Source organism: Ursus arctos, unplaced genomic scaffold (assembly GCF_023065955.2).
Source record: "Ursus arctos isolate Adak ecotype North America unplaced genomic scaffold, UrsArc2.0 scaffold_27, whole genome shotgun sequence".
Classification (NCBI taxonomy): Eukaryota; Metazoa; Chordata; class Mammalia; order Carnivora; family Ursidae; genus Ursus; species Ursus arctos.
This window is the reverse complement of record NW_026622952.1, coordinates 9,143,326-9,169,971: the sequence shown is the minus strand read 5'-3', so window position 1 is coordinate 9,169,971 and position 26,646 is coordinate 9,143,326.

Below are 26,646 nucleotides of genomic sequence, written 5' to 3'. Positions count from 1 at the left end.
CAGTCTCAGCAGAGGATAAAGTAAGGACACACAGTTCTTGATCCAAACTCAGCATGCAAAGCTCAGCAACTTACAGATGGTCTCAAATTCTTCCCTCATCCAAGAATACAGATCATATCCAGGACTGCCTGTAACAGAATTATTCCCTAGGCTTTATTAATCTGTCTGCCTCCCTTGATATGACATCAACACGCTGAAGTTTGAGTTGAGGAAGTGATCCTTTAGAAGTGGCTTTATCATTTCCCCTCACTGCTCAAAAATGTTCAATGGGCTGTCATTGCCGAAGACATTCAAAAGTGACTCGTATTTTATCCAAATGGAGCACGCTTACATGGCGAGACAGACTACTAGAGATGTCTCTGAAGAGGTCTCTTTAGAGAAAACAAAGCTTGGAAAATAGTAACTATGTGTAAAGGTTAAATAAAGAAAATAAGCACATCTATCTGAAAGCTTGCTGGTGGGATAATAGTTTTAGGTCCTCTACTAAAACTGGAAAAACAGTATGGATGCTTACATTAAGCAATACAGGAAATGGGATCGAAGTAGAAATGTCATGACTAAAGACATTTTGAACCCAAGAATGGTATAAAAATAATATTCAGAATCCACATCCTTTAAAATGGGACAAACATCCCTCTCACAGGAAAGGTTTATGAGCCAAACTGTCTAAAGAGAGGCACGTGGAATGAATCGAAGACAGGAGATGCCTCCCAGAAATGAAGTCTTCCGAGACTACTAGGGAACAGGGGCATCCGGTAAAGCCCACATTGTAGTTACTTCTTCAATTTCTTCTCAGATTACAAAATCGAGTTTTCCCTACTCTCGCTCCTCTTGTCAATGCCTCCTAACATCCTCCTTTGTTTCTACTCAGCTGTTACACTAATCTGAATTATCTAGTGTATTTCATTTGGTCACTAGCATAGGGTCTGTTCCCCCTCACAACGACGTGTGAGCCACGAGGGCAGAGACCGGGCCATCTCTTCCCGGCATAAAATGCCTTGTGCGCAATCTAGTAGGTGCTCAATAAATAGTAGCGGAGCCATGAAACTGCACACGTGGTCGCTGCAGTGATGGGGGAAATGAGATAGAAGGGGCTGAGAACATAGAATCCTCTCGTTCTTTTAGTGCCTAAAGTATTTATGTCAGGAAATGCTTTTTGGAATTCAATTTTCTGCTTTTTGCGACGCAATGGAAGGCAGAGTGGCAGCCAAGTTTCCCCTGACTGAAAACTCAGGCAATGGCAGCGCTAGTCCTTCCTCAGGTTTCTTGAAGATCATTAGGTACCTCCTGGTCCGATCCTTTTTCCTCGAGGAGTGGGCAGCCTTTCTCGAAATTATTATTTTTTTCCTCTTCTATTATGCTTGTTCGATGTGGCACTTATACTTTAATGCCTTGTAGATAAAATGATCTCTGTCAGTCTGCACTTCTCATGCCTGGAGAAAGTTTTACTGCTTCATAAAATCCTGTAATGCCCCAGTGTTTAAAAAAGATCTATCACTCTATCCGTGGGTCTTTATGGGCTCTGTGTACTTTTTTTTTTTTTTTTTTGCAATGCAAGGTTGGTTTCTTGAAGCAAAAAAAGGGACAGAGATAAATGGATCGGTGTGTGCTAACGAATGTCAAGAATTCAGCTCAATTTGTACTGAGGTGGTACTAAATAGCTGAAACAAATCGTGAACTATCTCCGATGCAACCGCGTTACACATCACGAAGAAACTGTAACAGAGGATTTCCCCCCCGTCAGCGGTTATGGGAAGATGACTGTTTTATTCACTGGTTCGGGCTCCAGAGTCTTGACGGTTACAGCTTCTGTTCTTCCCTTCCTGGCAGATGCTCAGAGGCCTGATGCCTGTTGAGTTTAGTTTGTGGGCAGGGGACACCGGGCATGCCCTTCCTCCTGCCACCTGCTCTACACCCATCCTCTCTGCGTGCCTTCTAAAATGTGTAAGGGCATATTTTCAAGATGTAAGCTGAAGGGAGATCTGTCGGATTTCAGGCATGAGACGTAGCGCTCTCATCTGTTGGTTTGGGACTGACAGATTTCTGTCAAGGACGTGGATATATGTGTGTGCGCGCTCATGTGCGTGTGTCTATGTGTGTGCACGTGCGTATACGCATGGTCACTCACCTAGACGTGCGGCGCCGGGGTGTGCAGGCGTGTAGGTGACCCAGACTGGCCCGGTGGAAAAGCGTGTCTCTCGGAGCTAGGCGTTCTAAGCTGCCTCTTCTCTCTGCAGGGCTGCTGGGTCCCTGCCTGGGGTGTGTGGCTGCGTACGGAGAGTCAGTCTCCCACGGTCCGGGTTCTGCGGTGGGAAGATGAAGATAGCATCCCTAGCCCTACGGCCCGGTGGAGGGAATGACCTGACTACCCGTTGCTGGGTGCTGGGCCAACCAGGCATGCGACGCCACCGCCCATCCCTCCGCAGTATCAGCCACGCCTCTCCCCATCTCTCCACCGTGGTGCACGGAACCCTGTGCTCAGAAGCTGTCAGGGAGTAAATAAGCAACTGTTTCCGCGCTGCTGAACAATTCCTTGTGTTAGGTAGGCTCAGAACGTATTCACTAAGTAGTTTATTTACCGTCTGTGCTTGGATAACAACTCTGATGAATACACACGTCGTGATAGGAACCGGAAATGGGAGCTGATGCGGGAGTACTCGGGTAATTCCAAGTAAATAAGGAAAGCCGGCAAGCTGGAAGCAGGCAGCGGCTCGGCGGATGTGCCCTTGAAATCTGCTCCCCTGCACAAACTTTCTGCATCTCTGCAGCTGGACGATAGATAGTGCACTGAGCAAATGAATATGGAGCACCAACTGCTCGCCCGGCCCAGCCCCCGGGGGGTCAAAGCTACAGGCACAAAGCGCAAACACCCGCCTGGGAAGAGTTCAGTTTTGACCTCCAAGATGTGATGTTAGAAGGGAGAGAGAAGGAGCGGTCTGTTGGTATGCAGATGATTGGAAACTCCCCTTCTCCTTCCCGCCACAACCCACAAAAGAAGGCCCTCTTCACACACTGGGCAGGAGAAGGCGGCAGCAAGGAGGGGGCTATATGTGAGGAAAGGCGGATTCTGGGCACTGCACAGCTTCCACACCCCTTGTGTTCTACGACCTTGCTCTTTCAGTCTTCGCCGCGTGCGCTGGGAAACCGAAACGTCTGTGTCAGGGAGGAGAGGATAAGGAAAGGTTATCTATGGACTTCTCAGGGTTGTTGTATCAAGCAAGATGTCGCATGTGTAAGGGCTTTGGGAACTGGGTTATGCTGTACCAGCCAGTCATTAATCATGAGGCAGGAGGAGGGTCGGCTCAGGTGACAGGTGGGAACTCGGCACAGGTGCAAGGGACGCTCAGGGGAAGAGCGCTGAAGAGGCAGATCTCTGTCCCATGGGCGTGTGTGGGGGGCTCTCAGTCTCGTGCTCCTTGCCTACAGCTCTCCCTACCCCTCAAAGCACTGGCATAAAGTAGGACCCCAATGAAAGTACCTTTTATTACTATTTTTCATGTGGTTAGCATTGCAATTCTAATAAAACCGTGTAACCTCCCCAAAGCAGTATCAGACCCCAGCTGAGGGTCACTCTGCAATATTACAGAACCAATGGCTTTGGAATAAAAGCATTAATTTACAGGCCACTAAAGGACCAATATGACCATGGATGATGAGAAATCAAAAAGTAAATGCATTTATCTTTACGCCAAACCATTTGGGTGCGGGAGGGCTTTTCTTCACTTGTGTGAACGTGTTCAATTCTGGTTGTTATATGTCAAAGAAGAAATGACACAGCCGGGAAGTCAGTCCTCGCCTGAGGACCAGCTGTCATAGAGAAGGATCAGAATCTGTAGTCCTGAGTGTGAATCAGTAAGTGCTGAGCCTGGCATCCTGTTACAATAGTCTGATTGATCTGCAGCCTGGGTCGAGTCTTTCTGGAGATGGTCCTTCCCTCAGCCTTGGAGGGGTCCGGTCTACATGCCTGCTTTTCTGTCTCCAGGCTTGTGCCCTGGCTCCCTTGAGGTACCAGAGCCTAGTGCAGTTCTTTGACTGGACCCCTCCTTCTTTCCCTCTCTGCAAGGCGGAGATTCTGCTCACAGTACCTTCAGCTTAGTTAGGGACCCAGCCTCAGTCAAACAATTCTCCATGTCACACAGCGATCCTGTTCTGGAATCTGGTTTTTTTTTCTTGAATTCTTGATGAGCGAACTCTAAAAACTTTGTTGCTTAAAAGATTCAAGAGAGGGCAACCTGGGTGGCTGAGTCAGTTAAACATCTACCTTTCGGCTCAGGTCGTGATCCCAGGGTCCTGGGAGTGAGTCCCGCCTAAGGCTCCCTGCTCAGCGGGAGCCTGCTTCTCCCTCTGCTCTTCCCCTCCCCTGCTCATGGGCTCGTGCTCTCTCTCTCAAAAATAAATAAATAAAATCTTTTAAAAAATCTTCAAGAGAATGTCCTGCCTTTTCAAATGTGGGGGTTTGATTTTTTTTCTGCCTAACTGCGTAAAAACTCGTATATTATAAAAACAACAATAACAAGGACAAAAACTCGTGTATTATAAGTTCCCTGCAAACACTGCTAAACTAATGCTGTTTAAGAATTCTGAGGAGAGACAGAAAATGGGTCTGGGGGAGATCATGCGGGATCATGGGGAAAAGCTTATGAATGTAAACTGAAGGACAAGGAGGAAAATTAACACGTAACTCCAATTGTCCTTCTGGCCCGTTGGACTGAGTTGGGAGCTATATGAGTAAGAGACAAGGTCTGTTAATTGTAAAATTATTTATGAGAGAATTTGTGGATCTCTATTCTTAAGCCAAACTGCTTTAAGTACCAGGTGACAAAATGTAGCTCAGAATGAGAGAGAAAGATGCTCTCTCTGCTTCCGTACAGAACCTAGTCTGCTTTGGCTCCCTGCAATACGTCAGCTTTGGGCGCATCAGAGGCTATATTCCTGTGTCATGTAGTGTGACTCTCATTAGAGTCAGTCCAAGCAGTGGTGGCAGGAAGACTTCATGCCTGTGACGGGGGGAAGCCAGAGTAGAAGAGGGCATAAGTCATGTGGTGCTTATAGCCAAATGATTGGTCTTTGGGCACATGTGAAGTGCCACTTTGGAAACCACTGGAAAAGAAAAACCCTAATGACACTTACCAGAGGGGACAAATGTCATGCTAATATGCATTTAGAGGCTATTGGGCCAAGAGAACTTGAGTTGTACCGGAGCCACCGTTCTATCACCTATATGAAGAAGCAGGATCGCTGCCATTCAGTTCAGTGACACCTGCCCCTCATTAGACAGGACACTTATATTGTCACCACCCATTTTTAGCTACCTGGAGCCTGCCTCAGACATTCTTTGGGCCTGCTGATAAGCACTTCTCTGGGATTATTCCTTGAGCCATAAAGAAATTTAGTCCCTTTTCTGGGGTCAAAAACTATAGATTCATAAGATGAAGAAATTTGGTGAGAGAATCTGAATTGCTCAAGAGATTGTAGGTTTGGGGGTGGCCACGTGAAGGGAGAGACATGGTGAAGTCTTAAGTATAGAATGATAAGGCGAAAGGTAAGAGTATAACATATCCATGAAAAAGCAAAGTGTATAGGTACAATAGACATATGTTTACCAAACAGAGGATGGAAGAATTAGGGGTCTTCATTTAAAAGTTCCAAGAAGGCAAATAAGGGAAAATAGTAAGTATTGCATTAGCATGTTGTTATAGGAAGTAAGAAATATTCACCAAGCCCTTTCAGAGCTTTTAGCCATTATTATTTTTTGCTGGTTTTGAAAATATATTTCAAAATTTTTGAGGTAATGAGTCAGCATAGAAGTTTACGTCCAGGGGCTGTCCGTAACATCCCAGGTGGATGCCATGGAGGAGATGACCGTTTTCTCTCCACACTGGTGGACCATCTTAGACATAATCCTGGTGCCTGATGCCATCATGTTAGGCATAATATTGGTTGGATGAACCATAGAAAGAATCAGAGTTGGCGTTTACAATTGTTTAATTGTTTGCAACACCATTTTAATAACCCATGAACTTGATCAGAATCTTTCCAATAACAAAAGGATTAAATTTGTTATAAGTCAGTAAAATTTTTTGAAACAAAGCCCCATAAAGTTAAGCACAAACATATTGGTTAGATCAATTCAACTGGTGAATTCCTAATATCCTCCTAAATTTCCTACAAATAAGCATGTTTAGTGTACTTAAAAGATGTCTGAACTTCAATCCAATGAGCATCTGTTGATCTCCTACTATCTTCCAGGCCTATGGCAGGTGCTAGAAATTTACAGCTGAATAGGACAGGGACACTTAGAATCTTTGACTCTAGGGAACATGCTCAGAACCGTTTTTATTCCCCCATTGAGTGAGTTTTCCGATGTTCTCTTAAGAGATTTAGAAATAAACAGTTGACATTATGGGCTCTTGAGGCAATTTTCTTAAACGTCCTTGCCTCCAGTTCCTCATCTACTCTTTCAGAAAGGCTTGTACCATCACCATAGGAGATCTTTACAGTCAGAAGACCTGAGTTGCTATCATTGCTGCTTAAGCACGTCGATTGAGCTGTGTTCTGTCTGGAGTAAGGCAGAATAGGGGGAGCTTGAGATGCAGGCCAGGGGAGGGGATAAGAAGAACAGTTCTCTGTCAAAGAAGGAAAGGAGGAAGAAGGGAGGAAGGAAAGAGACAAACAAGCTAGATACTCTGTATGCCGTACAGATTCTGGGTGTCGGCAACATTCAATGAGAACAACTTTCAGAACTTTCTATGTTCTTAGTAAAAGTTAATTTAGATGATGGCCCTAAAATTGAGGATCTGTGTAAATTAGAGAAGCAGTCTAATGTCATGACCAAGAAATACCAACAATGTTGGTGCAGTTAAATTAGTATCTAATACGTGGTGACAAATATCCTATGATCTTACTTGTATCTGGGTTCTCTAAGAAAAAAGAAAAAAAGCCCAACCAACTCACAGATGTGAGAACAGAGCAGTGGTTGCCAGAGGCGGGGGGTGGAGTGGGGGTTGGCAAAATGGGTGAAGTGAGTCAAAAGTTACAAACACAGTTATACAATAAATAAAATGAGGGTGAAATGTACAACATGGTGACTATAGTTAATAATACCGTCGTGCATATTTGAAAGTTGCTAAGAGGGTAGATCTTAGGAGTTCTCATCACAAGAAAAAAATTTGTGGCTGTGTATAGTGACAATTTTTTTTTTTTAAAGATTTTATTTATTTATTCGACAGAGATAGAGACAGCCAGCGAGAGAGGGAACACAAGCAGGGGGAGTGGGAGAGGAAGAAGCAGGCTCATAGCGGAAGAGCCTGATGTGGGGCTTGATCCCATAATGCCGGGATCACGCCCTGAGCCAAAGGCACACACTTAACCGCTGTGCCACCCGGGTGCCCCTATAGTGACAAATGTTAACTAGACTTATTGTGGCGATCTGTTTGAGGAGATCAAGAAGATGTAACACCCAGTTGACCTTTGGGCTGGACCTGGGCAATTGGAGGCCCCTCACCCCCTTCCCTGTGCTCTCTTCCCTCTGTTGGGAGCCATTTTCAAGAAGCAATGGGTTGTTGAGAACTTCTGGATGCTACACATGACTGAATGTTTTTTAAGATTTAGGTGGACAGGTATGGAGATATACTTTGGAAGTGGCCTGCCTTTCTTTGCTCTCTCCTTGCCCCCTATGGGGACCAGTTTGTGAACCAACCTGATCATTTTCAGTGTATACAAATACCAAATCCTTATGTTGCATATTAATACATGCATGTATGTATGAAACTAATATAATTTGTCACATTTATGTCAATAATCCCTCAATAAAAAATAAAATAAGCTATTAGTGTCAATAAAAAATTAAGTAAGACTGCGAATGCATTTTGGAATTTAAAATATGAAAGCAGGAAATGTATATTTACAACTGAGACCAGCTTACATAAAAGGAAGTTCTGCCAAGTTTCTAGTAAAAACAAGTTAATCCTGAATCTCACTTAAGATTCAGGAGGTCTCAGAATAATGTATATTGGGATTTAATAAATTTGAACCAGATTTTGTATTAGATATTCTTATATGATAAACAGTAAAATTATTATTAATACAAAAGGGGAATGGTAAAATTGGGAAGTGATCCGAGATAAGACTGTTAATTAACCATTCCTAGGATCTTTGCTCTAGTTCCAACATGTAAATTATTGAGACAATAGCTTAGAATTCCCATTGTTTCCTAAGGCTGTAATAAATTTAGCCAAGAGAGGAAGAAGGTGAGTTTCTGCAATTAGCGTTGTACAGTCTGGAAGGAAATGGGCTAGCCATAGAGGGTATTTTCTAGATAACTGAATGGAGGGGTGTTCATGTTGTTATCTCTAAGAGTAATTCTTAGAACCTCTACCAGCCCTAAAATTCAGAGTGCACTTTCCTAAAATACACAGCTAATTAGTGAAAGAACTCCTTAGAAGCAGCTCAATGACCTTTCCATTCTACCTGGCTGCCTGCTCTCCCCCACACCCCCTAGTCTGGGGGCACAAGACTTACTTATACATGCTGAATATCATTTCTTGAAAACCAGCTTAAAATCCAGTTATGCCTGGCTGAAAACTCAGTTTGGGGCCAGCTATGTGTCAGTAAAAGGAAATTTTGACATGTCACACAGGTACCCCATCTCATCTATTTCGGAAGAAGGGTGAAGACAGATTCTGTGCTAACCAAGAGAGTTTGGGGTGTCTTGCTTCGATGTAAAGTCAGAATCTCTCTTCTTCCTTCTTCTGGGACCACTTCAGAGGAAGAGTGGTGATGGCCAGGGCAGATGTGTGAATGCCTAGACTTTTGAGTTAGGTCAATTTCCACAGGTTTGAACTTCAAACTTGGTGCAATATGTGAGGGACCCTGAGCAATTTGCTTAAGGTACCAGGACCTCAGTTTGCATATCTCTGAATGAGATTCATAGCATCACTATCATAGTAACAATGTGAAGATTAAATGAAGTAGCCTATGGGATATACTTGGATAAATGACTGACTCATTGAGTAAACATTCAATAAATGATAGCTCCTATATTGTCTAATGTGAAACAAATATTAATTGCCTGGAGATTTTTTCTCTTTCTTTCTTTCTTTCTTTCTTTCTTTCTTTCTTTCTTTCGTTCTTTCTTATATGGCTGAGCTCCCTTTTTTTGTTTTGGGCAAGGTTTATCGTAGGGCAAAACCGATTTTAACACAAATAGTCTTACAATAACTTGTACCACAGGCTAATTTATGAAAAGGACAGAAATGTGGATGGGACCCAGAGGATGGCTTCACCAGCTTTGTGGCTAAATACACTGTGGGTACAATCACGCCTCACCCAGCATGCGCCTGGGATTCAGGCCAGAAATCACCAATGAGTGCCAGTGCTGGCTGAAAGGGTTCAATCAACATTAATCCTTAAATATTACTTACAGAGTTTATGGGGAAGAAAATGTGATTAATCCACACAAAAAGAAAAAAAAATAACCCCATTTCTCAACTGAGGGGGAAAATTCCTTTGAGCATAAACAGATTGCACTATTTATACATGAAATATTTTCTGCATCTATAAACTTACCATGCTCAAGTATTCTAATTAATCGTGGTGGTTGCCAGGAAACCAAACTAACTCAATTATAGGTCTGCAGGAAGGTGCAGTGTATTTATGACTATGAAGCAGGTACTCTTTTGTGCAAAAACTAAAACTGAACAGATGCCTAAAGATTTTAAATGTTTTAGAGAACACGGCGTTATCTGGATGGATTTCCCGAAAGAATGTCTTGATTTTCTTTCTTCATGACAACTTGGTTTGGTGATATAGACCACCAGTGTGATAGATTGAGAGGGGGATTGGGAACGTGATCAGTAATAAAACCACGGGAAATGACTGAATTAGGAGGCTGTGATTCCCACTGAAAGAGTCTTAATTCTGTGTGCCATTGACTATCTTCTTATCTTCTTATCTAAATACCTGAGGTCCAAAGAGTATAAGAAATAAGAGGGAAGCAGCTGGCAGTGAAAATAATAATAATAAACACAGAACCAATGAGTTTAGTTGAAGTAAATTGTGGGAGATTGATGACATTTAACTAGAAGATCCAGGAATGTTCACATTTTCTCTTCTAACAACCTATTATCCCATGAAGAGCCTCAAAAATGTGTATACAACCAGTAGCAAATGAACTAAATGGAGAATGAGGGGGCAAGTTCAATCAGCCTCGAGAAAGTTTCTACCATGTCATACTCATTAAGTAAAGGTAATATAATTTCTTAAAAATATTTATTTATTTATTTGAGAGAGAGAGAGAAAACACATGAGTTGTGGGAGGGGCAGAGGGAGAGGGGGAGAGAATTCTCTAACAGACTGTCTACTGAACGCAGAGCCCGGCATAGGGCTTGGTCCCAGGACCCTGAGATCATGACCTGTGCCAAAATCAAGAGTCAGCCGCTTAACCAACTGTGCCACCTGGGCACCCCAAAGGTATTATAATTTTTAAAGCCTACTGTTTTATTTTTAAATTAAGATGTCCTGGTATTTCCTCACTACATTATTAAAATCTATAATTAGATATGCCTAGGTGGCTCGGTCAGTTGAGCGTCTGCCTTCAGCTCAGGTCATGGTCCTGGGGTCCTGGGATTGAGCCCCACATCGGGCTCCTGGCTCAGTGGGGAGCCTGCTTCTCCCTCTTTGCCCTGATCATTCTCTCCCTCTTGCTATCTCTCTCCCTCTCAAATAAATTTAAAAAAATCTAAAAAAAACTAAAATCTATAATTAGAATTTTTAAAATATGCAAGTTATATCATCACTGTCCAGATACGGTATCATCTTATTTATCATGTGAACAAAACATAATGTTTTTCTGAAGCCCAGACTGACCATCTATCCATCCATCCATCTGTCCATCTGCCCCTGTACTCATCCATCCAACCATTCATTCAGTTAAAAATTATTTATTGAGTTCCTACTTTGTGCTTGGCTGTATGCTAGAACTCGGGTATACGATAATAAATATAATTTCTACGTTTAGTGAATTTATAATATGATGAGGGAAACAACGGATAAACTGATAATTATAAAAACAATGTTCAATAAATTATGACTTTATGAACTCTTGAAAAAGCTTGACAGGAACTCAAAGCTCAATCTACCTTCTTATCTCCATAAAAATCCATTATTTGGGTAAATTGCCACTTTCATCATTAATTTCATTATTTACAGTAATACTCTTTGCTTTCAAGTCTATCTTTTTATGCTCTCGATCTGCTCTAATTGTCTTTTGATTACTGTTACAATCTTTCTGTATCTTTACTTTTTAAAATTTAGGGTGTCTCTCTGATAAGTAGCATATGATTAAATATATTTTTAAAATCTAGTCTGGTAATCTTAGTTTTTTGACTGGAGTATTTGTTTTATTTAAATTTAGTGTAATTACTGATGTATTTGGTTTTAAGTCTACCATCCTACTCTCTGTTTCCTGTTTATCCCTGCTCTTTTCCCGGTCCTCACCTATTTTTGAATCAAGTAATATACCTCTTATTCAACTTTCTCACTCTATTACTGCGTAAGTTATAATTTTAAAAAAAAGATTTTATTTATTTATTTGAGAGAGAGAGTGAACAGGCAGGAGAGGGAGAGAGAATCTGAAGCAGACCCCTCACTGCGCGCAGAGCCCGCCTTGGGGCCCTAACCCCTTACTGTGAGATCATGACCTGAGCTGAAATCGAGTTGGATGCTCAACCAACCGAGCCACCCAGGTGCCCCTGTGTAAGTTATACTTTTAAAATTCATTTTGTGGTAGTATAGAGATAATAAAATAAACCCATGGCTTATTGAATCTGGTATAAACTGGAATATTGACAATTTTCCAGACAATGCAGGGACCCAGGAACACTTAATTCTCTTAACTCTTCTTACTTTCCATGCAATTTTGTCTGGGACTGCATTGCATCTACATTCGGCCCCCAAAAACTGATTTCACATACTCAGTACTTATGTACATTGAGTCACATAGTTACTCTTCTAGTTGCTTGTCATTTTTCCTGCAGTCCAAGTTTTCATTTGGGATTGCCTTTCTCTGGCCTGAAGTGTTTACCTCCATAGTTCTTTTTGTGAACATCTACTGGTGAAAAACGTCACTTGATTTTGGTTGTTTGAAAATATCTTTTTTATACTCATTCTCAGTATTATTTTTACTGGATATAAAATTCTATGTTGGTAGTTATCCAACCCCCCCCCCTCCATTGTTTTAAATACTCTTTTGCATTGCCTTGTTTTTATAAAGGGTAGGTATCTGGGTTTCTTCCCCCCTTTGTAAGATTTGTAAGACTTATAAGATTTTTCCTTTTGTCTTTTGTCCTCAGGAGTTTTAATATGATATGGCTAGGTGTGGCTTTCTTGTAATTAACCCGCTTGGGGAAAGTAGTGAGCTTATTCTTTCCATGGTCTAACTTTTTTTTTTTAGTCAGTTTTGAAAAAAAAAAAAACTTCTTTGATGTATTGTTCTCTTTCTGCTTTCCACTCCAACTACACATACATCATAGCTTTTCACAGTGTTCCATAGGTCTCTTACCTTGTTTCCTTTTTTCTAGGTGCTTCTCTTATTCTAACTTAAGTTCACTCCTCTTCTGCTCCACGTAATCTATTTTAAACGCATTCATTAAGTTCTAAATTTTAATTATTTTTTTCAGATGTAGAATTTCCATTGGACTCCCTTTTATAGATTCCAGTTTTCTGGTGAAATTCTCCATGGTCTTCAATTACTTTGAACATATTAATAATAATATTTTTTTCCTCATACCTGCTAAGTATGGTATATGGATCACCTAGGAATCTGCTTGCATTGAATATTTTTTGGACCTTGTTTTCAATCATTTGGTACATGCTCCTGCCATATCTAATAATTTTTGACTAAATGCCAGACATTAGAAAAATTGTATAGATATATTGAGACCCTGCCTCGGGTTGTCATTCTCCAAAGAAGACTGACTTTAATTTGGCACAGGCCGTTAGAGTTTAGCACTGTGCTGTTTCAAGTCAAGGTTGTAGAATTTGTAACACTGGGTCTATTTTAGGTTGTCTTTACTCCTAGGACGCAGCCCTTCTGGGTCCTAACTGGCGGTATGTGATGTTTGCCCCTACTACCCTGGTGCACCCTGAAATGTATTTTTGTTACTCCATTCCCATGAAATTTCCAAAAATTGTGCTGTTTTCCAGCCTCTTAGCCACTGATTTCTCCTCAGCTCTCTGTCTTGTCATCCTAGATCCTTGAAAAACGTCTGACGGGAAAAACATTTGGTGTCAAAAGTCTTTTCCTCTGGAATCCCAAGTCTTCAAGTCCTGGCTGCTCTGCGAATGCCATAATGCCTTCAAACACAAGTTTTAAAAATTGACCAGCTTTACTAGTTTTCATCAGATGGACAGTTGGTTTACAACAAACTCCTCTGCTATCAGAAGGGGACACTCTTCATTATATTACTTTTGTTTTCCTGAATTTCCACATTTTTTGGGCTTCACTGACAGATCAGGACCGTAGGCATTTTTTTTCCAACCACGCCCTCCTTGTGTTATTTTCTTTCGGCGAAGCCATAACTTCTACTATTTTTGTTTGTTTTTTTCCATCAAGATTCATCATTCGTTAATCTGTTGGCAAAAGTCATTTGTCAATCTTTATCCAGCCCCTGCGAAAGTAGTTTTTGATCATCTCCATAGTAAGCCAGGTCATTGAACTAAAAATAAGTACGGTCCTAGCTTTTACGTGGACATCTCTTATTCAAAATCATTAGATACTTACTATATTTCTCTTGAATCTTTAAACTGCCTTTATCCACCTTAACTGTACTTCTGCTCCCCCTGTCCCCCCAGCAGATCAATGCAGGCTGCTTCTAGAAGGCCATCCTTGGGAAATGCGTGAATCTACCTAGTTGGAGGACAGTTTTCCTTTCTGCAGCTGCTTCACTTGAAATACAAGTGAACTGTTCAATAGAGAAAATAAAAAATGAGCTTTAGCAATTCCTTGGCGTCAACTGTCTGGCTCCTCAGAAGGGTTTCTCTGGTGAATCTTCTTAAAGGAAGAGAGAGAAAAAAGAATCCTAGGTGTTTCTGGCAACTTGTGAGACAACTGGAATGCCTATGAGATGCTCCTTATTTCAAGAACAATATCCAGAAAGGAGATTGTATTCTGCGTAGCTTGACCAACCCGGCGTGACAGCACATCACATGCTGCCTTTGACAGCACCAAGGACTGGAAAATGGAATTGCAACTATCAGACATCAAGTTATGCTTTAACATTTAGTTATAAAGGCCATGTCATGCCCTCTGAGATGTAGCAAGAGTATTAGGCCTGACATTTTGAATTTCACATGCAAATTGGAAAATCCAACCCAAACTAGGAAAAGTCAAAGTGTGTAAAGGGACTGAGTTCGGTATTCAGGAGTGACTCCTGGGTGAGGATACTCACCTCCCAAAGGCTCTTGTTTTACTCTGTCAGCCACACAACTGAAGAAAAGTTTCAATTAATACATCTGAATAGTATCTGAAGAGTACCGCCTCTGCTAAAGGGATTCTTGGTAAGTTGTATCTAAATGATACAAGTAAATTATGCCGTGCAAATCTAACCTGTTCCACAACTAGATTATCGCACAGATTTTTTTTCTTTTTTTTCAACTACTGGTATTCAAAATCTCCCCATAATGGTATCCATAGTAATAGAGTTATATTTACCAAAGCTCTTAGGTTAACCTGTTATCACTATTTTTCAGAGTAGTTAAGTGACTTGCCCATTTTGAGAAAGTAATAGAATTGGGGCTAGCACCTGTCCGATTTCCATTTCAATGCTTTAGCTCCCACTTCAGCACGCTATACGACTGCAAGCCACGTACAAAATAGTTATGATGAGAAATGGAAAAAAACACATAGTTTAGTTGAAACAAGTCCATTCTTTTTTGTTTCATAAGCACAGGTATGTGTGTAGGAGGTAAGCATTGGCCAGTAAATGCATGGCTTTCAGGTGGGCCATAGGCCCTGGCAACTTACCGTGTTCTCAGTGTCCCTTCTAAAACACCAATTTGGTGAAGTTCCTTTCCTTACACCTTTAGGGTCTCCCCATTGCCTAGGATAAAGTCCAACTTCCGTTGCACACCTTACAACTGCTGGACCCCTCCCCTCCCTTCTTGCATTTCCTTGAATGTTCCGTGCTTTCTTCACATCTGACTCTGCAAATTTGCTGGCCCTTCTATTTAGAAAGTGTTCCTTCTCTTTTACCCTACGCCTGGCTAATTCTTTTTTGTCTGGTTTCAGCTGTCGTCACTTCCTCCAAGAACCATTTTGTGTATCCCAGATCTAAATTAGATTCACCTTCTATGTCTTAAGGCACCCAGGACTTGTCTTATCATGGGCATTATAATAGGCACTGAAACTGCCTATTTGTTGGTCTTTATTATCTATTATTCCCTATGCACCATGTGTGTAAGATCTGTATCTATCTTGTTCTTCATTTTATTTCTGGCATTAACACCCTGCCTGGCGGATAGCAGACACTCTATATATCGGAAGAATTAATGAATAAAAAACCATCTGACACTTTGAGAAAGGCCTTCAATGGGCAAAGACCTTCACAAGGACACATGCCACACTGATTTATTATCTATTATGTACCAGCCATTTTCTATATGTTATCTCTCATTTAGAGCTATTTTTATGGAAAACAACAACAACAACAGTAACAACAAAGACCTTGTAATAGATTGTTTTATTGGCTAATATTCAGTGCCCTTCCCTGATGGTACACATCCTTGCCCTGTTGAACTCTGGTATGGGCATGTGAAATGGGGGAAGTGACAAGTGTGACTTCTGTGCGGTAGCTTCGCCGAGTGGTTCTTGGTGGCTTGTCTTGTAATTGATCACTGGTATGTTTCAAAGAGAAATGTCCCTTACCTAAAGCCTCATATGCTGTGGAACAGAGCCCCAGCTAACTTGAGCTGAGCGAGAACTAGAAACGCTTGTTATTGTAAACCATGAGTAACATGTGTGAGAAGTAGAAATATTTGTTATTGTAAACCACTGTGATTTGTGTGTGTGTTACAACCACAAACTACAGTCTATCCTGACTGATGGAGATCTGTTCAACCCATTTCTAATGAAGGGGAGCTTAGTGAAAGGACTCAACAGGGAATCTTAGGCACGTCATAAGTTAGAACGAAGAACACTTAGGTTTCACTGGAACAGGAAACTGAAGGTCAGAAACTGGTGCTATTTTATCCATAATTTACAGCTGCATAGACTCACATTTCTGCTTCTCTCCGCTTACCTGCTACTTTTTCTTTCTCCTTCAGTAAACTTATTTGACCCAAATGAAGATGACCTCCAGCTCTTGTCTTTATATGATTTTCTATCTCAGAACCCACTACCAATTGCTGCCTCTCTCTGAGTCTCTTGGTTTATATTCTTGAGGGATATAATTATAGTTTTAGTGCATCTTTTTGAACAGGTTACAAGCCAGATGTCATTGACTAGTCAGTGTCAACTAGTTACCAGTCTAACGTTTGCCCAATCAGTTGTGCCAGTGTATGAGCGTGTCGGGGAGGTTGGTGGTGGGTCAGTAACAAGCCATGTGGTACAAAACGTGGCTGTTTGGGACAGCAAAGACTACATGGTAGGATTCAGTGTCTTTAAAAAGTGTACATAGAAAGGAAATATCTTAATATATATTAATGCAGTGTAGTTATGTTGGTTTTATGAGGAAAGTATTATTATTAATATTATCATAATTACCAAATTTCAGATTATGAAACTAATAGCAACAAGGTAACTTGGGTAAAACTGCATACTAATATGCAAAGGACAGAGTAAATTTAAAATTTATACCTTGGTATGGTTTAGCTGACTCCAAATTTCATGCTCTGCAATGTATTAAATCACCTCAAAGATTTGAACTCTCCCTATCAGGGAAACAAGTAGGAATAACTTTACAGAAAAAAATGAAATAAAATAGGGGCGCCTGGGTGGCACAGCGGTTAAGCGTCTGCCTTCGGCTCAGGGCGTGATCCCCGCGTTATGGGATCGAGCCCCACATCAGGCTCCTCCGCTATGAGCCTGCTTCTTCCTCTCCCACTCCCCCTGCTTGTGTTCCCTTTCTCGCTGGCTGTCTCTCTGTCAAATAAATAAATAAAATCTTTAAAAAAAAATAAAAAAAAATGAAATAAAATAAAAAATATGTAAAGGTGTAACAGATGGGGTTATTTTAGAGGAGAGTGGTATAATTGTTGTATGCTGAAGGTTAGAAAGTGTTTCAGAGCCCCCAAAGGGTTTTTTTTCCAAACCCAGCTTTCAAATATTTTATTGTGAAAAAAATTTCAATGCATAGAACTTTAGAGTCAAAAGCCACATACTACTTCCTAAAATTTGTGTTTGTTATATTCTTGCTTTATCACGTATCTATGAATCCATCCATTAATCCCTCTTATTTTGAATGCATTTCTAAGTCAGTTGCTTGGCCGCTTATCTTTTAAAAATATTTATTTTTTTTATTTTTAATTGAAGCATAGTTCACATATAATATGTCAGTTTCAGGTGTACAACATCCTTTGATTCCAAAATTACATACATTACCAACCGCTCACAATGGTAAGTGTAGTCGCCATCTACCGCCATACATCGTTACTGCAGTAGTATTGACCACATTCCCTGTGCTGTACTTTTCACTCCTGCGACTTATTTATTTTATGACTGGAAGTTTATACCTCTTAATCCCCTTCACCTATATTTCCTATCCTCTCAGCCCCCTCCTTTTTGGTTACCGTGTTTATTCTGCATATTCATGAGTCTACTTCTCTTTTTGTTGTTGTTATTGTCGTTTGTTTTAGCTTCCACATATAAGTGAAGTCACGTGGTATTTGTCCCTGTCGGACCCATTTCACTTAACATAATGCCCTCTAGGTCCATCCGTATTGTCGCAAATGGCAAGATTTCATTCTTCTTTATGGCTGAGTAGTATTCCATTGTGTACCTGTACCACAAGGCCCCTTATCTTCAAAGATTGAATGAGTTTGGTGGGGTCTTGAAAAAATATTTTCTTAAAAGCACTCTAAGTCATTTTACTCAAAGTATGTCTCATGACCACCCGCCATATTGGTATCCTCTGAGGCTTTGTTAGAAATGCAGAATCTTGGGCTCTACTCTAGAGCTAATAAATCATAATCCGCATTTTACTAAGATCCTCCAGGTGATTCGTGTGTGCAGTAAGTATTGAGAAAGACTGATATGGATGATTCCAACAAACACTGAGGGTTGAGAAATACTAAATTAGCAAGTAGTTGTATTGTGCATATTTCTTTCACTTACCAACAATATGATCTTGGACAATAACTTGTTTGAATCTTAAGATTTTTATCTGTGGTATGGGGAGAACAGTACCTACTTTGCAGATAGGATGGGTCAGATGTGATTATTAATGGAGGAGGGCTCTGGCATAGTACTTATCATTTCCATAGGCAAATGTGTGTCTATAGGGCATGGAAGCAGTAGCATCCAATTTAAGAGCTTCCCAAACAAAATTGCTCTCACTTAGTCTTGTATTATTATCTACCTGTGTAGATAATGATGGAGAGAGTAATCTGGGTTAGGCCTAACCAGATGGAACAGGGTTTGAAGTAAGTTGGATTAATCTGATTAAAGGCCTGAATGTCTACAAGCAGGAGTCCAGGCTGCATGTGGAGGGAGAAAATGGAGTTTTGAGGGAGTCTCGATGCTAAAGAGAAGTGAGAAAGGTACATTTCTTTGTCATTTACAGTTAAGATTTACTGAGAGGGGGAAGGACAATATGGCAGGGTCACTGATTCAGAGATGCCAAGAGTTCCCAGAAAGGATAAAAAGTGACCAAATGATTCGCGGTGGGATTTATTGGAAATTAGCAAACATTTATTGATGAATAGTAACTGTCACACAGAGCACAAATTTGCTGATCAAGAAAGGTAGTGAGAGAATCACAGACACAAGAAGAGGAGGCAAAAGATAGCAAGTTTGAATTGTGAGATAGCAATGAGAGAAAAGAGAAATATATCACACATCCCAAGAGCTCAAAGCAGGAAGAAGAGAGAAATACATGGTAAAACGACAACATTCAAAAGGAAAACAGGACAATCCTGTGAGCATTTCCATGGCAAATGCATGCATATCAGGGCTCACAGGCAGTACTGCCGTATTCAATAGCCCCCAACCAAAAGCACTGGAGTATTTTGTAGTATTATTACTCAATTCTGTATTATGCCAGCACCTTCTAGTTTACAGAACTTACATTTGAGCCTCCAGAATTGGACCAAAGTCCTTCCAGTGACTGATTCCTCTTACCGAGCCTCCTTGTTGAGTCACCCATGACCCTTTCTTTGTGAGTCTCTCTCTCTCTTTCTCCTTTTCTTTAAAGTAAAGGCACATGAAGACAGGGGAAGTCCTTCACAAGTAGAAAGTCTCAATATAGGACAGAAAGCTAAGACCACTTACATTATACCCTAAACATGAGTAATGCTAAAATGTTGTCTGTTTTCTACTTCCGCTTCTCAGGGATATCACTATATTGGTACGGTTGTGGTGTCCTAAATGCTTTAGCACCTTCTTAAAAGTGTCACCTGATAAATGCATTCTTTCTACCAGATGTTCCACTTTCTCATCAGCAGTTATGGATGCTATTTTTAGCCACGGCTGAGTTTTTGCTTTCCACAGCAAGGCTGTTACTTCAGTTTCCTTTATCTTACTTGCTTCCATTTGTTTTTTTTTTTTTTTAAAGACTCATTTCAAAAAATTTCCAAAGATGCCTTTAGCAAATTTCAATGCTATTTCTTCCTAGTCTCTTAAATAGAACAGGCCAAAGAATGTAGCCTTTAGACATTCTCTTAAAGGTTAGTATTTGATTTGGGAAAAACAGTCTGAACTGTAATGATGTAAGGAAAACTCCAAACTGTCCAAGGATCGAATATTTTCATTTTAAGGGAAAGGAATGAGTGATCAACAGGCAATGGGAAAAGAAAGTTAGAGATACAAAATTTCTAGTATAAATGAAAATTGTCTTCTACAGCAAATGTATGCTCATTTCAAAATAATACTTTTGTTCTATCCCATCCCATAAGCTATTGTAAGCGATAGAGGGTAAAAACAGATGTCCTGGACAGTTGCCATTTTCCTCTCCAGATTCACTCTCCAACCTTCCTACCCTACTCTGTGCTTGCGTGCTGGCTCTGCAGGACTTTGTTAGCAGGCCTCCTTGTCTTCTGACCTGCAGGTGGGTTTGTCCAATAGGAGGAATCAACAGGATTCATATTTTGGCATCTGATTCCTTTCCTTGCTCCTTTAGGTGTAGGGACAAGAGCACCATCTCACTGTTCCTGGCCCTGGGGTGTTTCACCATGCTTACTTGTCCCCTCCAATCTTGTCCACACTTTTGTAAATAAGAGCTTTAAACTTTACTGAAACTTCCCTATTTGAATTTCCCATGCGTTCTCTGCAGGTGCCCTGACAGATACAGAAGAGTTCAACTTTATTCATTCATTCGTTCATTCATTCATTTATTCATTCATCCATCTATTCCTTTACTGGTTCATCTATTCAACAAATGTACATCTCCTGTGTGCTATGTACTATTCTGGGCCTTAAGAATATAAACACTGAACAAAACAGAAATCTCTGCCCCTATGAACCTTAAGTCCAGGCAGGTGATACAGACAATCCATAAGAGAAGTAGCCGCATTACAGTATGCTAGAGGGTGGAAAGCGCTATGAAAATAAAATAAAGGAGGGTAGAGGGATAGAAAGCATATGTGTAAGAAAGGACGTGTATGATTTTAGATAATGTGGTTAGGGAAGGTCTCACTGTAAAGGTGGCATTTGGATAAAGATTGTAGGAAATGAGCAAAGACAAAGCAGATAACTAGGGGAAGCATTAGAGGTCAAGGGAATAGCAACTGCAAAGGCCTGCAGGAAGGGGGTGTGCATGGATGTTTGAGGACAGTATGGCTAGAATAAAATAAGAGAGAAAATTTCTATTGAAATGAGTTCAGAGAGCCAAGGGGGTGTCAGGACATATAAGGCAAACAGACCACTAGAAAGACTTTGCCTTCTACACTGAGTGAGGCACAGAGCCATTGGGAGGTACTGAGCAGAAGAATAACATTAAAACTTATATTTCAACAGGATTACACTGGAGGGTGTATTGAGAATAGACAGTGACAGTGAGAGTGTGGGATTAGGGAGATTCATTAGGAGACTCTTGCAATAATCAAGTGGAGAGAGTATGTTGGCTTGGAGCAGACAGGTGGCGGAAGAGAAGGTGAAAAGGGGTCAGCTTCTGAATATACCCCAAGACTGAATCTTAGGCTGTTCCTACAGTAAGACGTTATGAAGAAGAGGGGGAAATTGGTAGAATCGACTAAGAGTGTCCAATGGAGTGGGAGGAAATCCAGAGCAATATGGAGTCCTGGAGGCCAAATGAAAACAGTGTTTCAAGGAAGAGAGAGTTCTTAATGGTATGAAATGCTCCTGACATTACAAGATGAGGGTTAAGAATTGTCTGTTGGATTTGGGTCGTTGGTGACCTTCAAAAGAGTAGTCTCTGCAAAGTGGAGAAGTTAAAACCTTCTTGGAATAGGCTCAAGAAGGAATGTGAACTGATGAATCAAGGAAATAATACGAACAACCTTTTTGAGGAACTTTGCTTTAAAAAAGAACCGAAAATTGGGCAGCAACTGAATGATAAAATGGTGTCGAGAGAAAAAAATAGCATTATGGTTGTGTGCAGCTGGGGAATATCTGATAGAGCGGCGAAACAGGGTTATATATGGTAGCGATGTGAGAATTTCTGGAGCAATGTCCTTGAGGAAAGGGGATAGAATAAAATGTTACTTGTATGGGAAGTGGCGCTTGGCAGGAGCAGGACTAGTTTGAATAGTAACAGGCGTAAACGCAGGCAGGTGAGAAGATGAGATGGTGGGAGTAGTGGGGGTTCTATCATTAACGCTTCTTTCTCATCATTAATATAAAAAGCAGGATTGTCAGCTGAAAGTGAGAATGGAGAGGACATGTTGCAGATCTGCAAAGAGAAAGGAAGGATAAGAAATAGTCTAAAGGAAGGTAAGAGCTACTGGACAAAGAAAAGATGGTAAGATTTCTGGGCAGCCCTGAGGGTCTGTGTGAGGTCAGTGGGCATGAAGGCCGAGGAAGACCAGTTAGCACTGCTGTGTGCTTTCTTAGTCATCAGCAACTTCATGGATGTAAACAAGGAGTGAGAAGAGCATTGTATTCAACCAGCATGTGGTTTAGCCAAATGTCATAGGCTATGTTCCCTGGGAAATAAACTCTGAAGCTGACATTTGCATACAGATGGTTTTGCCCTTTTGGGAAAGACACTGCTAACAGAGGAAGAGAAGCAGATTTGAGGAGAGGGAAGAGCTGAACTGTTCCCTGGTGCGGCCCCTCAGGATTCCTCAGGATCTAGACACTGGAATGACTCAAAAGATGTCTCGATTGAGCAAAGGGAAGAAAGACCCCTTAGACCCCCATATCAACCAGTCACTAAATGTGGGCTGCCCCTAGGGCTGGAGGGCAACTTCTGACTAAAGCTCTCAGTCCTGCAGTTGCAAGGAAATAAATTCTGCCAGCAACCTTGGTGAGCTTGGAAGCTGACTGTTCTCTCTCCTCTCAGGTAAAAGGAGGGCACTAGACTTTAACAGAAAGGAATGGGCCGTGTCTGCAGCCCCCGAATGTTCAGGAAAATCTAGCCATTTGAAATTTGGAAATGCTCATACATTCCCATCTCAAGTCTCAGAGTCACATTACCTCCCAATCTGGTCCCCAACCTTGATGTAGCAGACTTTTCAGCTTGCAGAATTCAAGCTTATGTGGCACTCCGCTACCAACTGAAGTCCTGAACCTGAACTTCGGTTTTCTTTTTTTCCTTCCAGCTGCAGCAGATGAGAGATTCTTTCCATGTTGCCAAGGATACTTTCACGATGTGCCTTATATTGATGATTAATTACCCTTAGCCTTTCTATCCTTCTACAATATTTTAACACTCCCCTGTAGCAGCTGTCCAATTCTATAGTTTGCATGATTAGTATTTTCCTGTATCTCTCAAATGCTTGAGACATCAGAGTTCAGTGTACTCTCTTCCATGGGTATACCAGTTCTGTTTACCACAATCACGACGCTACGATGCACCAGGAACTATCCTGACCTCTCCCCCACCAGTGATATAGTCCTTATTGCTGGACCTGGAGACAGATGATCCCATTCCAAATTCTGACTTGATCTACTCTCTAGTTCCACTTCTAATTCTAACTGTTTAAGTCTCCATCCCAGACTCCAAGATGGAGATTTGTGTGCAGGTGTTTTATAGGACAGCAATCTGGGGAGTAAACCTGCATGGGGTAATGGGAATAGGACCAGGCAGAGGGAGAAACTGAAGTCCAATGTGGTCTTCAGTTGATTCTAGTGGAGAACAGAGCTGAGAAAGCCCTTCAGAGATGTCTTTGATTGGGACAAAAAAAAGCTGGGTCTTTGTACCCCTACATCAACCAGTCATTGAAAGTAAGATGCTCCTGGGGAAGAGGTGTAATCTTGGACAATCTGGTTCCCTTTGGTGGAAGGCAGTTCCTGGGGAGCAGGGGGAGACTCAGATGTGAACCAAAGACAGCCAGTAGTCTTAGCAGCTGGGTGAATGGATGCTTCTGTCCTGAAGGTGGGTTCTGGGTGGTGCACTATAGCAAGCGAGGCTAGGGAGGGTAAAGTATCTCAGAAAGACCATGGAGTGGTCTTTATAGATAGATGAAGGGAAAAAGAAGCGTATGAGAGGTGATGAGGTGGTAGGTCAATGGATGGTAGGTCCTAATGATGTCAGTGGATTTTTGGGAATCAGCATTTGGAAAGTGGGATGATTATAACTGAGATTTTGGAAAGCTTCATTCCCAGATCCTTATATGACTATTTATTCTAAGGAATGAAACACTCAATCAGAATGTTTTGACATATGTCAAATAACTTGCCAAATGAAAGCTGAATTCCTACATATACCAATGTACAATTCTATTAGGATTCTATGCATTTAAACACACTCACATATACAATCTTAAGAATGTGAAGGTTACAATCATTTTTGCTCTGGTGCTGATGACAAATTACATTGAAAAGTTTGGTGATAGTTTGGCAGTTTTCAAGTTACCTCAGTGGAAATAAATGGTGTTTTTCATCAGAAGTACCTCTCACCATTTCCCCCCTAAAACTACCTAAAAAGTGGATATCAAAACATAAGTAATCAAATATTCTTTGTCTATCTATACTTCAAAACTCTTATCGTCCTCTGAAATACTTTTTATAACAAATGAAATGCAAGGGTTTCTTGGTAAGAAAGCTTTGGAAAAAGGTTGAAGTTTGTAGACTTCAAATGACAAATGAAAGTTTGTGGTCTTTTAAACTCCAACTTAAATATCCTTCATTAGGAACTTCAATTTTTCATTTATTTCCAGAAGAAACTCACTATCCTCCACTAAATTTTGAAGGCTGTCAGCATAATTCAGGATGAGATGGCTACTTACACATGGACATGAGGCAATGATGTGAACTTTAATCAAAATTGGAGATTGGAAAAAATATTTGAACTAGTCCTTCCCCGTGGGGTAGATATTTCCTGCAGTCTAATAAACTTTTATTTAAAAAAATTCTACCTTTAATTCTGCAGCTGTACTTACCCACGCACACACATGTCTGTAAATGAGTAGCTCTATTCTGGATACAATCAGGTGAACCCTAACTGCTTGGCTTTTTTTCAGAGCCCTTTGAGTGCTTTCTCTTAATATTCATGACTGATTTTCTCACATGTGTTGAGGAAGTATTGTGTGTCTCAGAGCTGAGGCCCCAAATGGCATGACCAAGAAGGGCAGACAATCTTGCAGACATGTGTCGAATATTGAAGAGGTAAGAGGAATAAAAAGAGAAAGAATCTGTGTAAACACAAAACCAATAATGACAAAAAAATCAAAGTAAACAAATTAATGATTTCAGATCCATTGTATCATCATCTTATCAGGATAGGATTCTCATTCTACTCTTAAACCTTCTTTCACAGAGGTTTTGAGACCACCTGCCAAAAGATGGTTGAATGGTTTGAATCAGTGTGACTAGCCAAACAGATCGCTTTTGAGAAGACCTCAAGATTTACTTTTGCACATTTTCCCTTTTATATACAATAGAGCGTTCAAAGGTTATTCAGTTTTTTGAGTGGAATCTGATTAAACATATATGTGAGAGGTATTTTTTAATGAAAAAAATTGAGTGGCTCAATGGACCAAAAGAAAGTACATATTGATTTTGTTTTCAGAGAAAAAAAGATGAACTTGTGTTCAGTTAAGGAGCATTAATATCCTTAAGAATATTTTCTAGCTCCCCAAAGAGACTGGGATTGGGAGAAGTGTAAACAAGGGCTTCAACCTTACTGTTCTAGTTATTTTAAAAGTAATCAAAAGGAAATATATCGCATTATTAATATAATATTTGACAAATCTGGGTGGTAGCTACATGGATGTCCATCATAAATTGCTTTTTCTGTATGTTTACAATATTTCATAATAAATATTATAGAAGATGCTTATATAAAGACTTATAATATTATGTTGAATTACATACAATTATTTGTATTCAATTGTGCTTGACCCATGAAAAATAACAATTTCATATGCTCAACCTCATATTGTAGACATTTGAAATATCCCCTCCCTGCTATCACTCATGGAACTCATTTTTCTTGATCTTTCGAATTGGTCCAAGGAAGGAAAACATGTTTATGAGGTTATGTGTTACATTACTGATTCAGAATACAGTTTCTTTGGTGTCATATTTATTTTGTAATAATTTGTATTTATTAAGTAATGTCTAGTGTATCTGTATTACTTTAAATGGAAAATCTCATAATATATGTTAACTCTATTCTTTAATATCAGTGTGAAATATTAAGGATGGTTCTTATGTTTGTTTTTTGCAGTGAAGTGAAGAATCCTAAACAGAAAAAATAAAAAGGAAACCAGTTGAAGTGTATGGTAAGTTAAATAATGGCCCTCCTAAGATGTCAAAATCCTAATCTCCAAAACCCTGTGAATATGCCACCTTAAATGGCAAAGGGAATGTGCAGATGTGATTAAGTTAAGGAACTTGAGATGGGAAATTATCTGGATGGGCCCAAGATAATCACAAGAATCCTTACAAAAGGGAGACAGGCGGGCTGGAGTCAAAGATTTTTTGACAGGTGTGGCAGTGGGAGGAAGGATAGGTGGTGATGAAAGCAGTAGACAGAGTGATGTAGAGTCACAAGTGAGGAGCATGAGAAGCTTCTAGAAGCTGGAAAAGGCAAAGAAATAGCTTCTTCCCTAGAGCCTGCTGAAAGAACCCATTCTTGCTGGTCCATTTGAGCTTTCTGACCACAAAAAGTGTAAGACCATAAACTTGTGTTGTAAGCCACTAAATTTGCCATGATTTGTCATAGCAGCAATAAGAAACTAATACAAGGTATTTTTGAAAAGGAAAAATTTCTAATACTTTTTTTTTCTAACCTATGTAGGCCTCATATACTACTGGTTAAAAAAAAGTCTATATTTTTGTCAGACCCATTTCTGGAAGTATAGACTTTA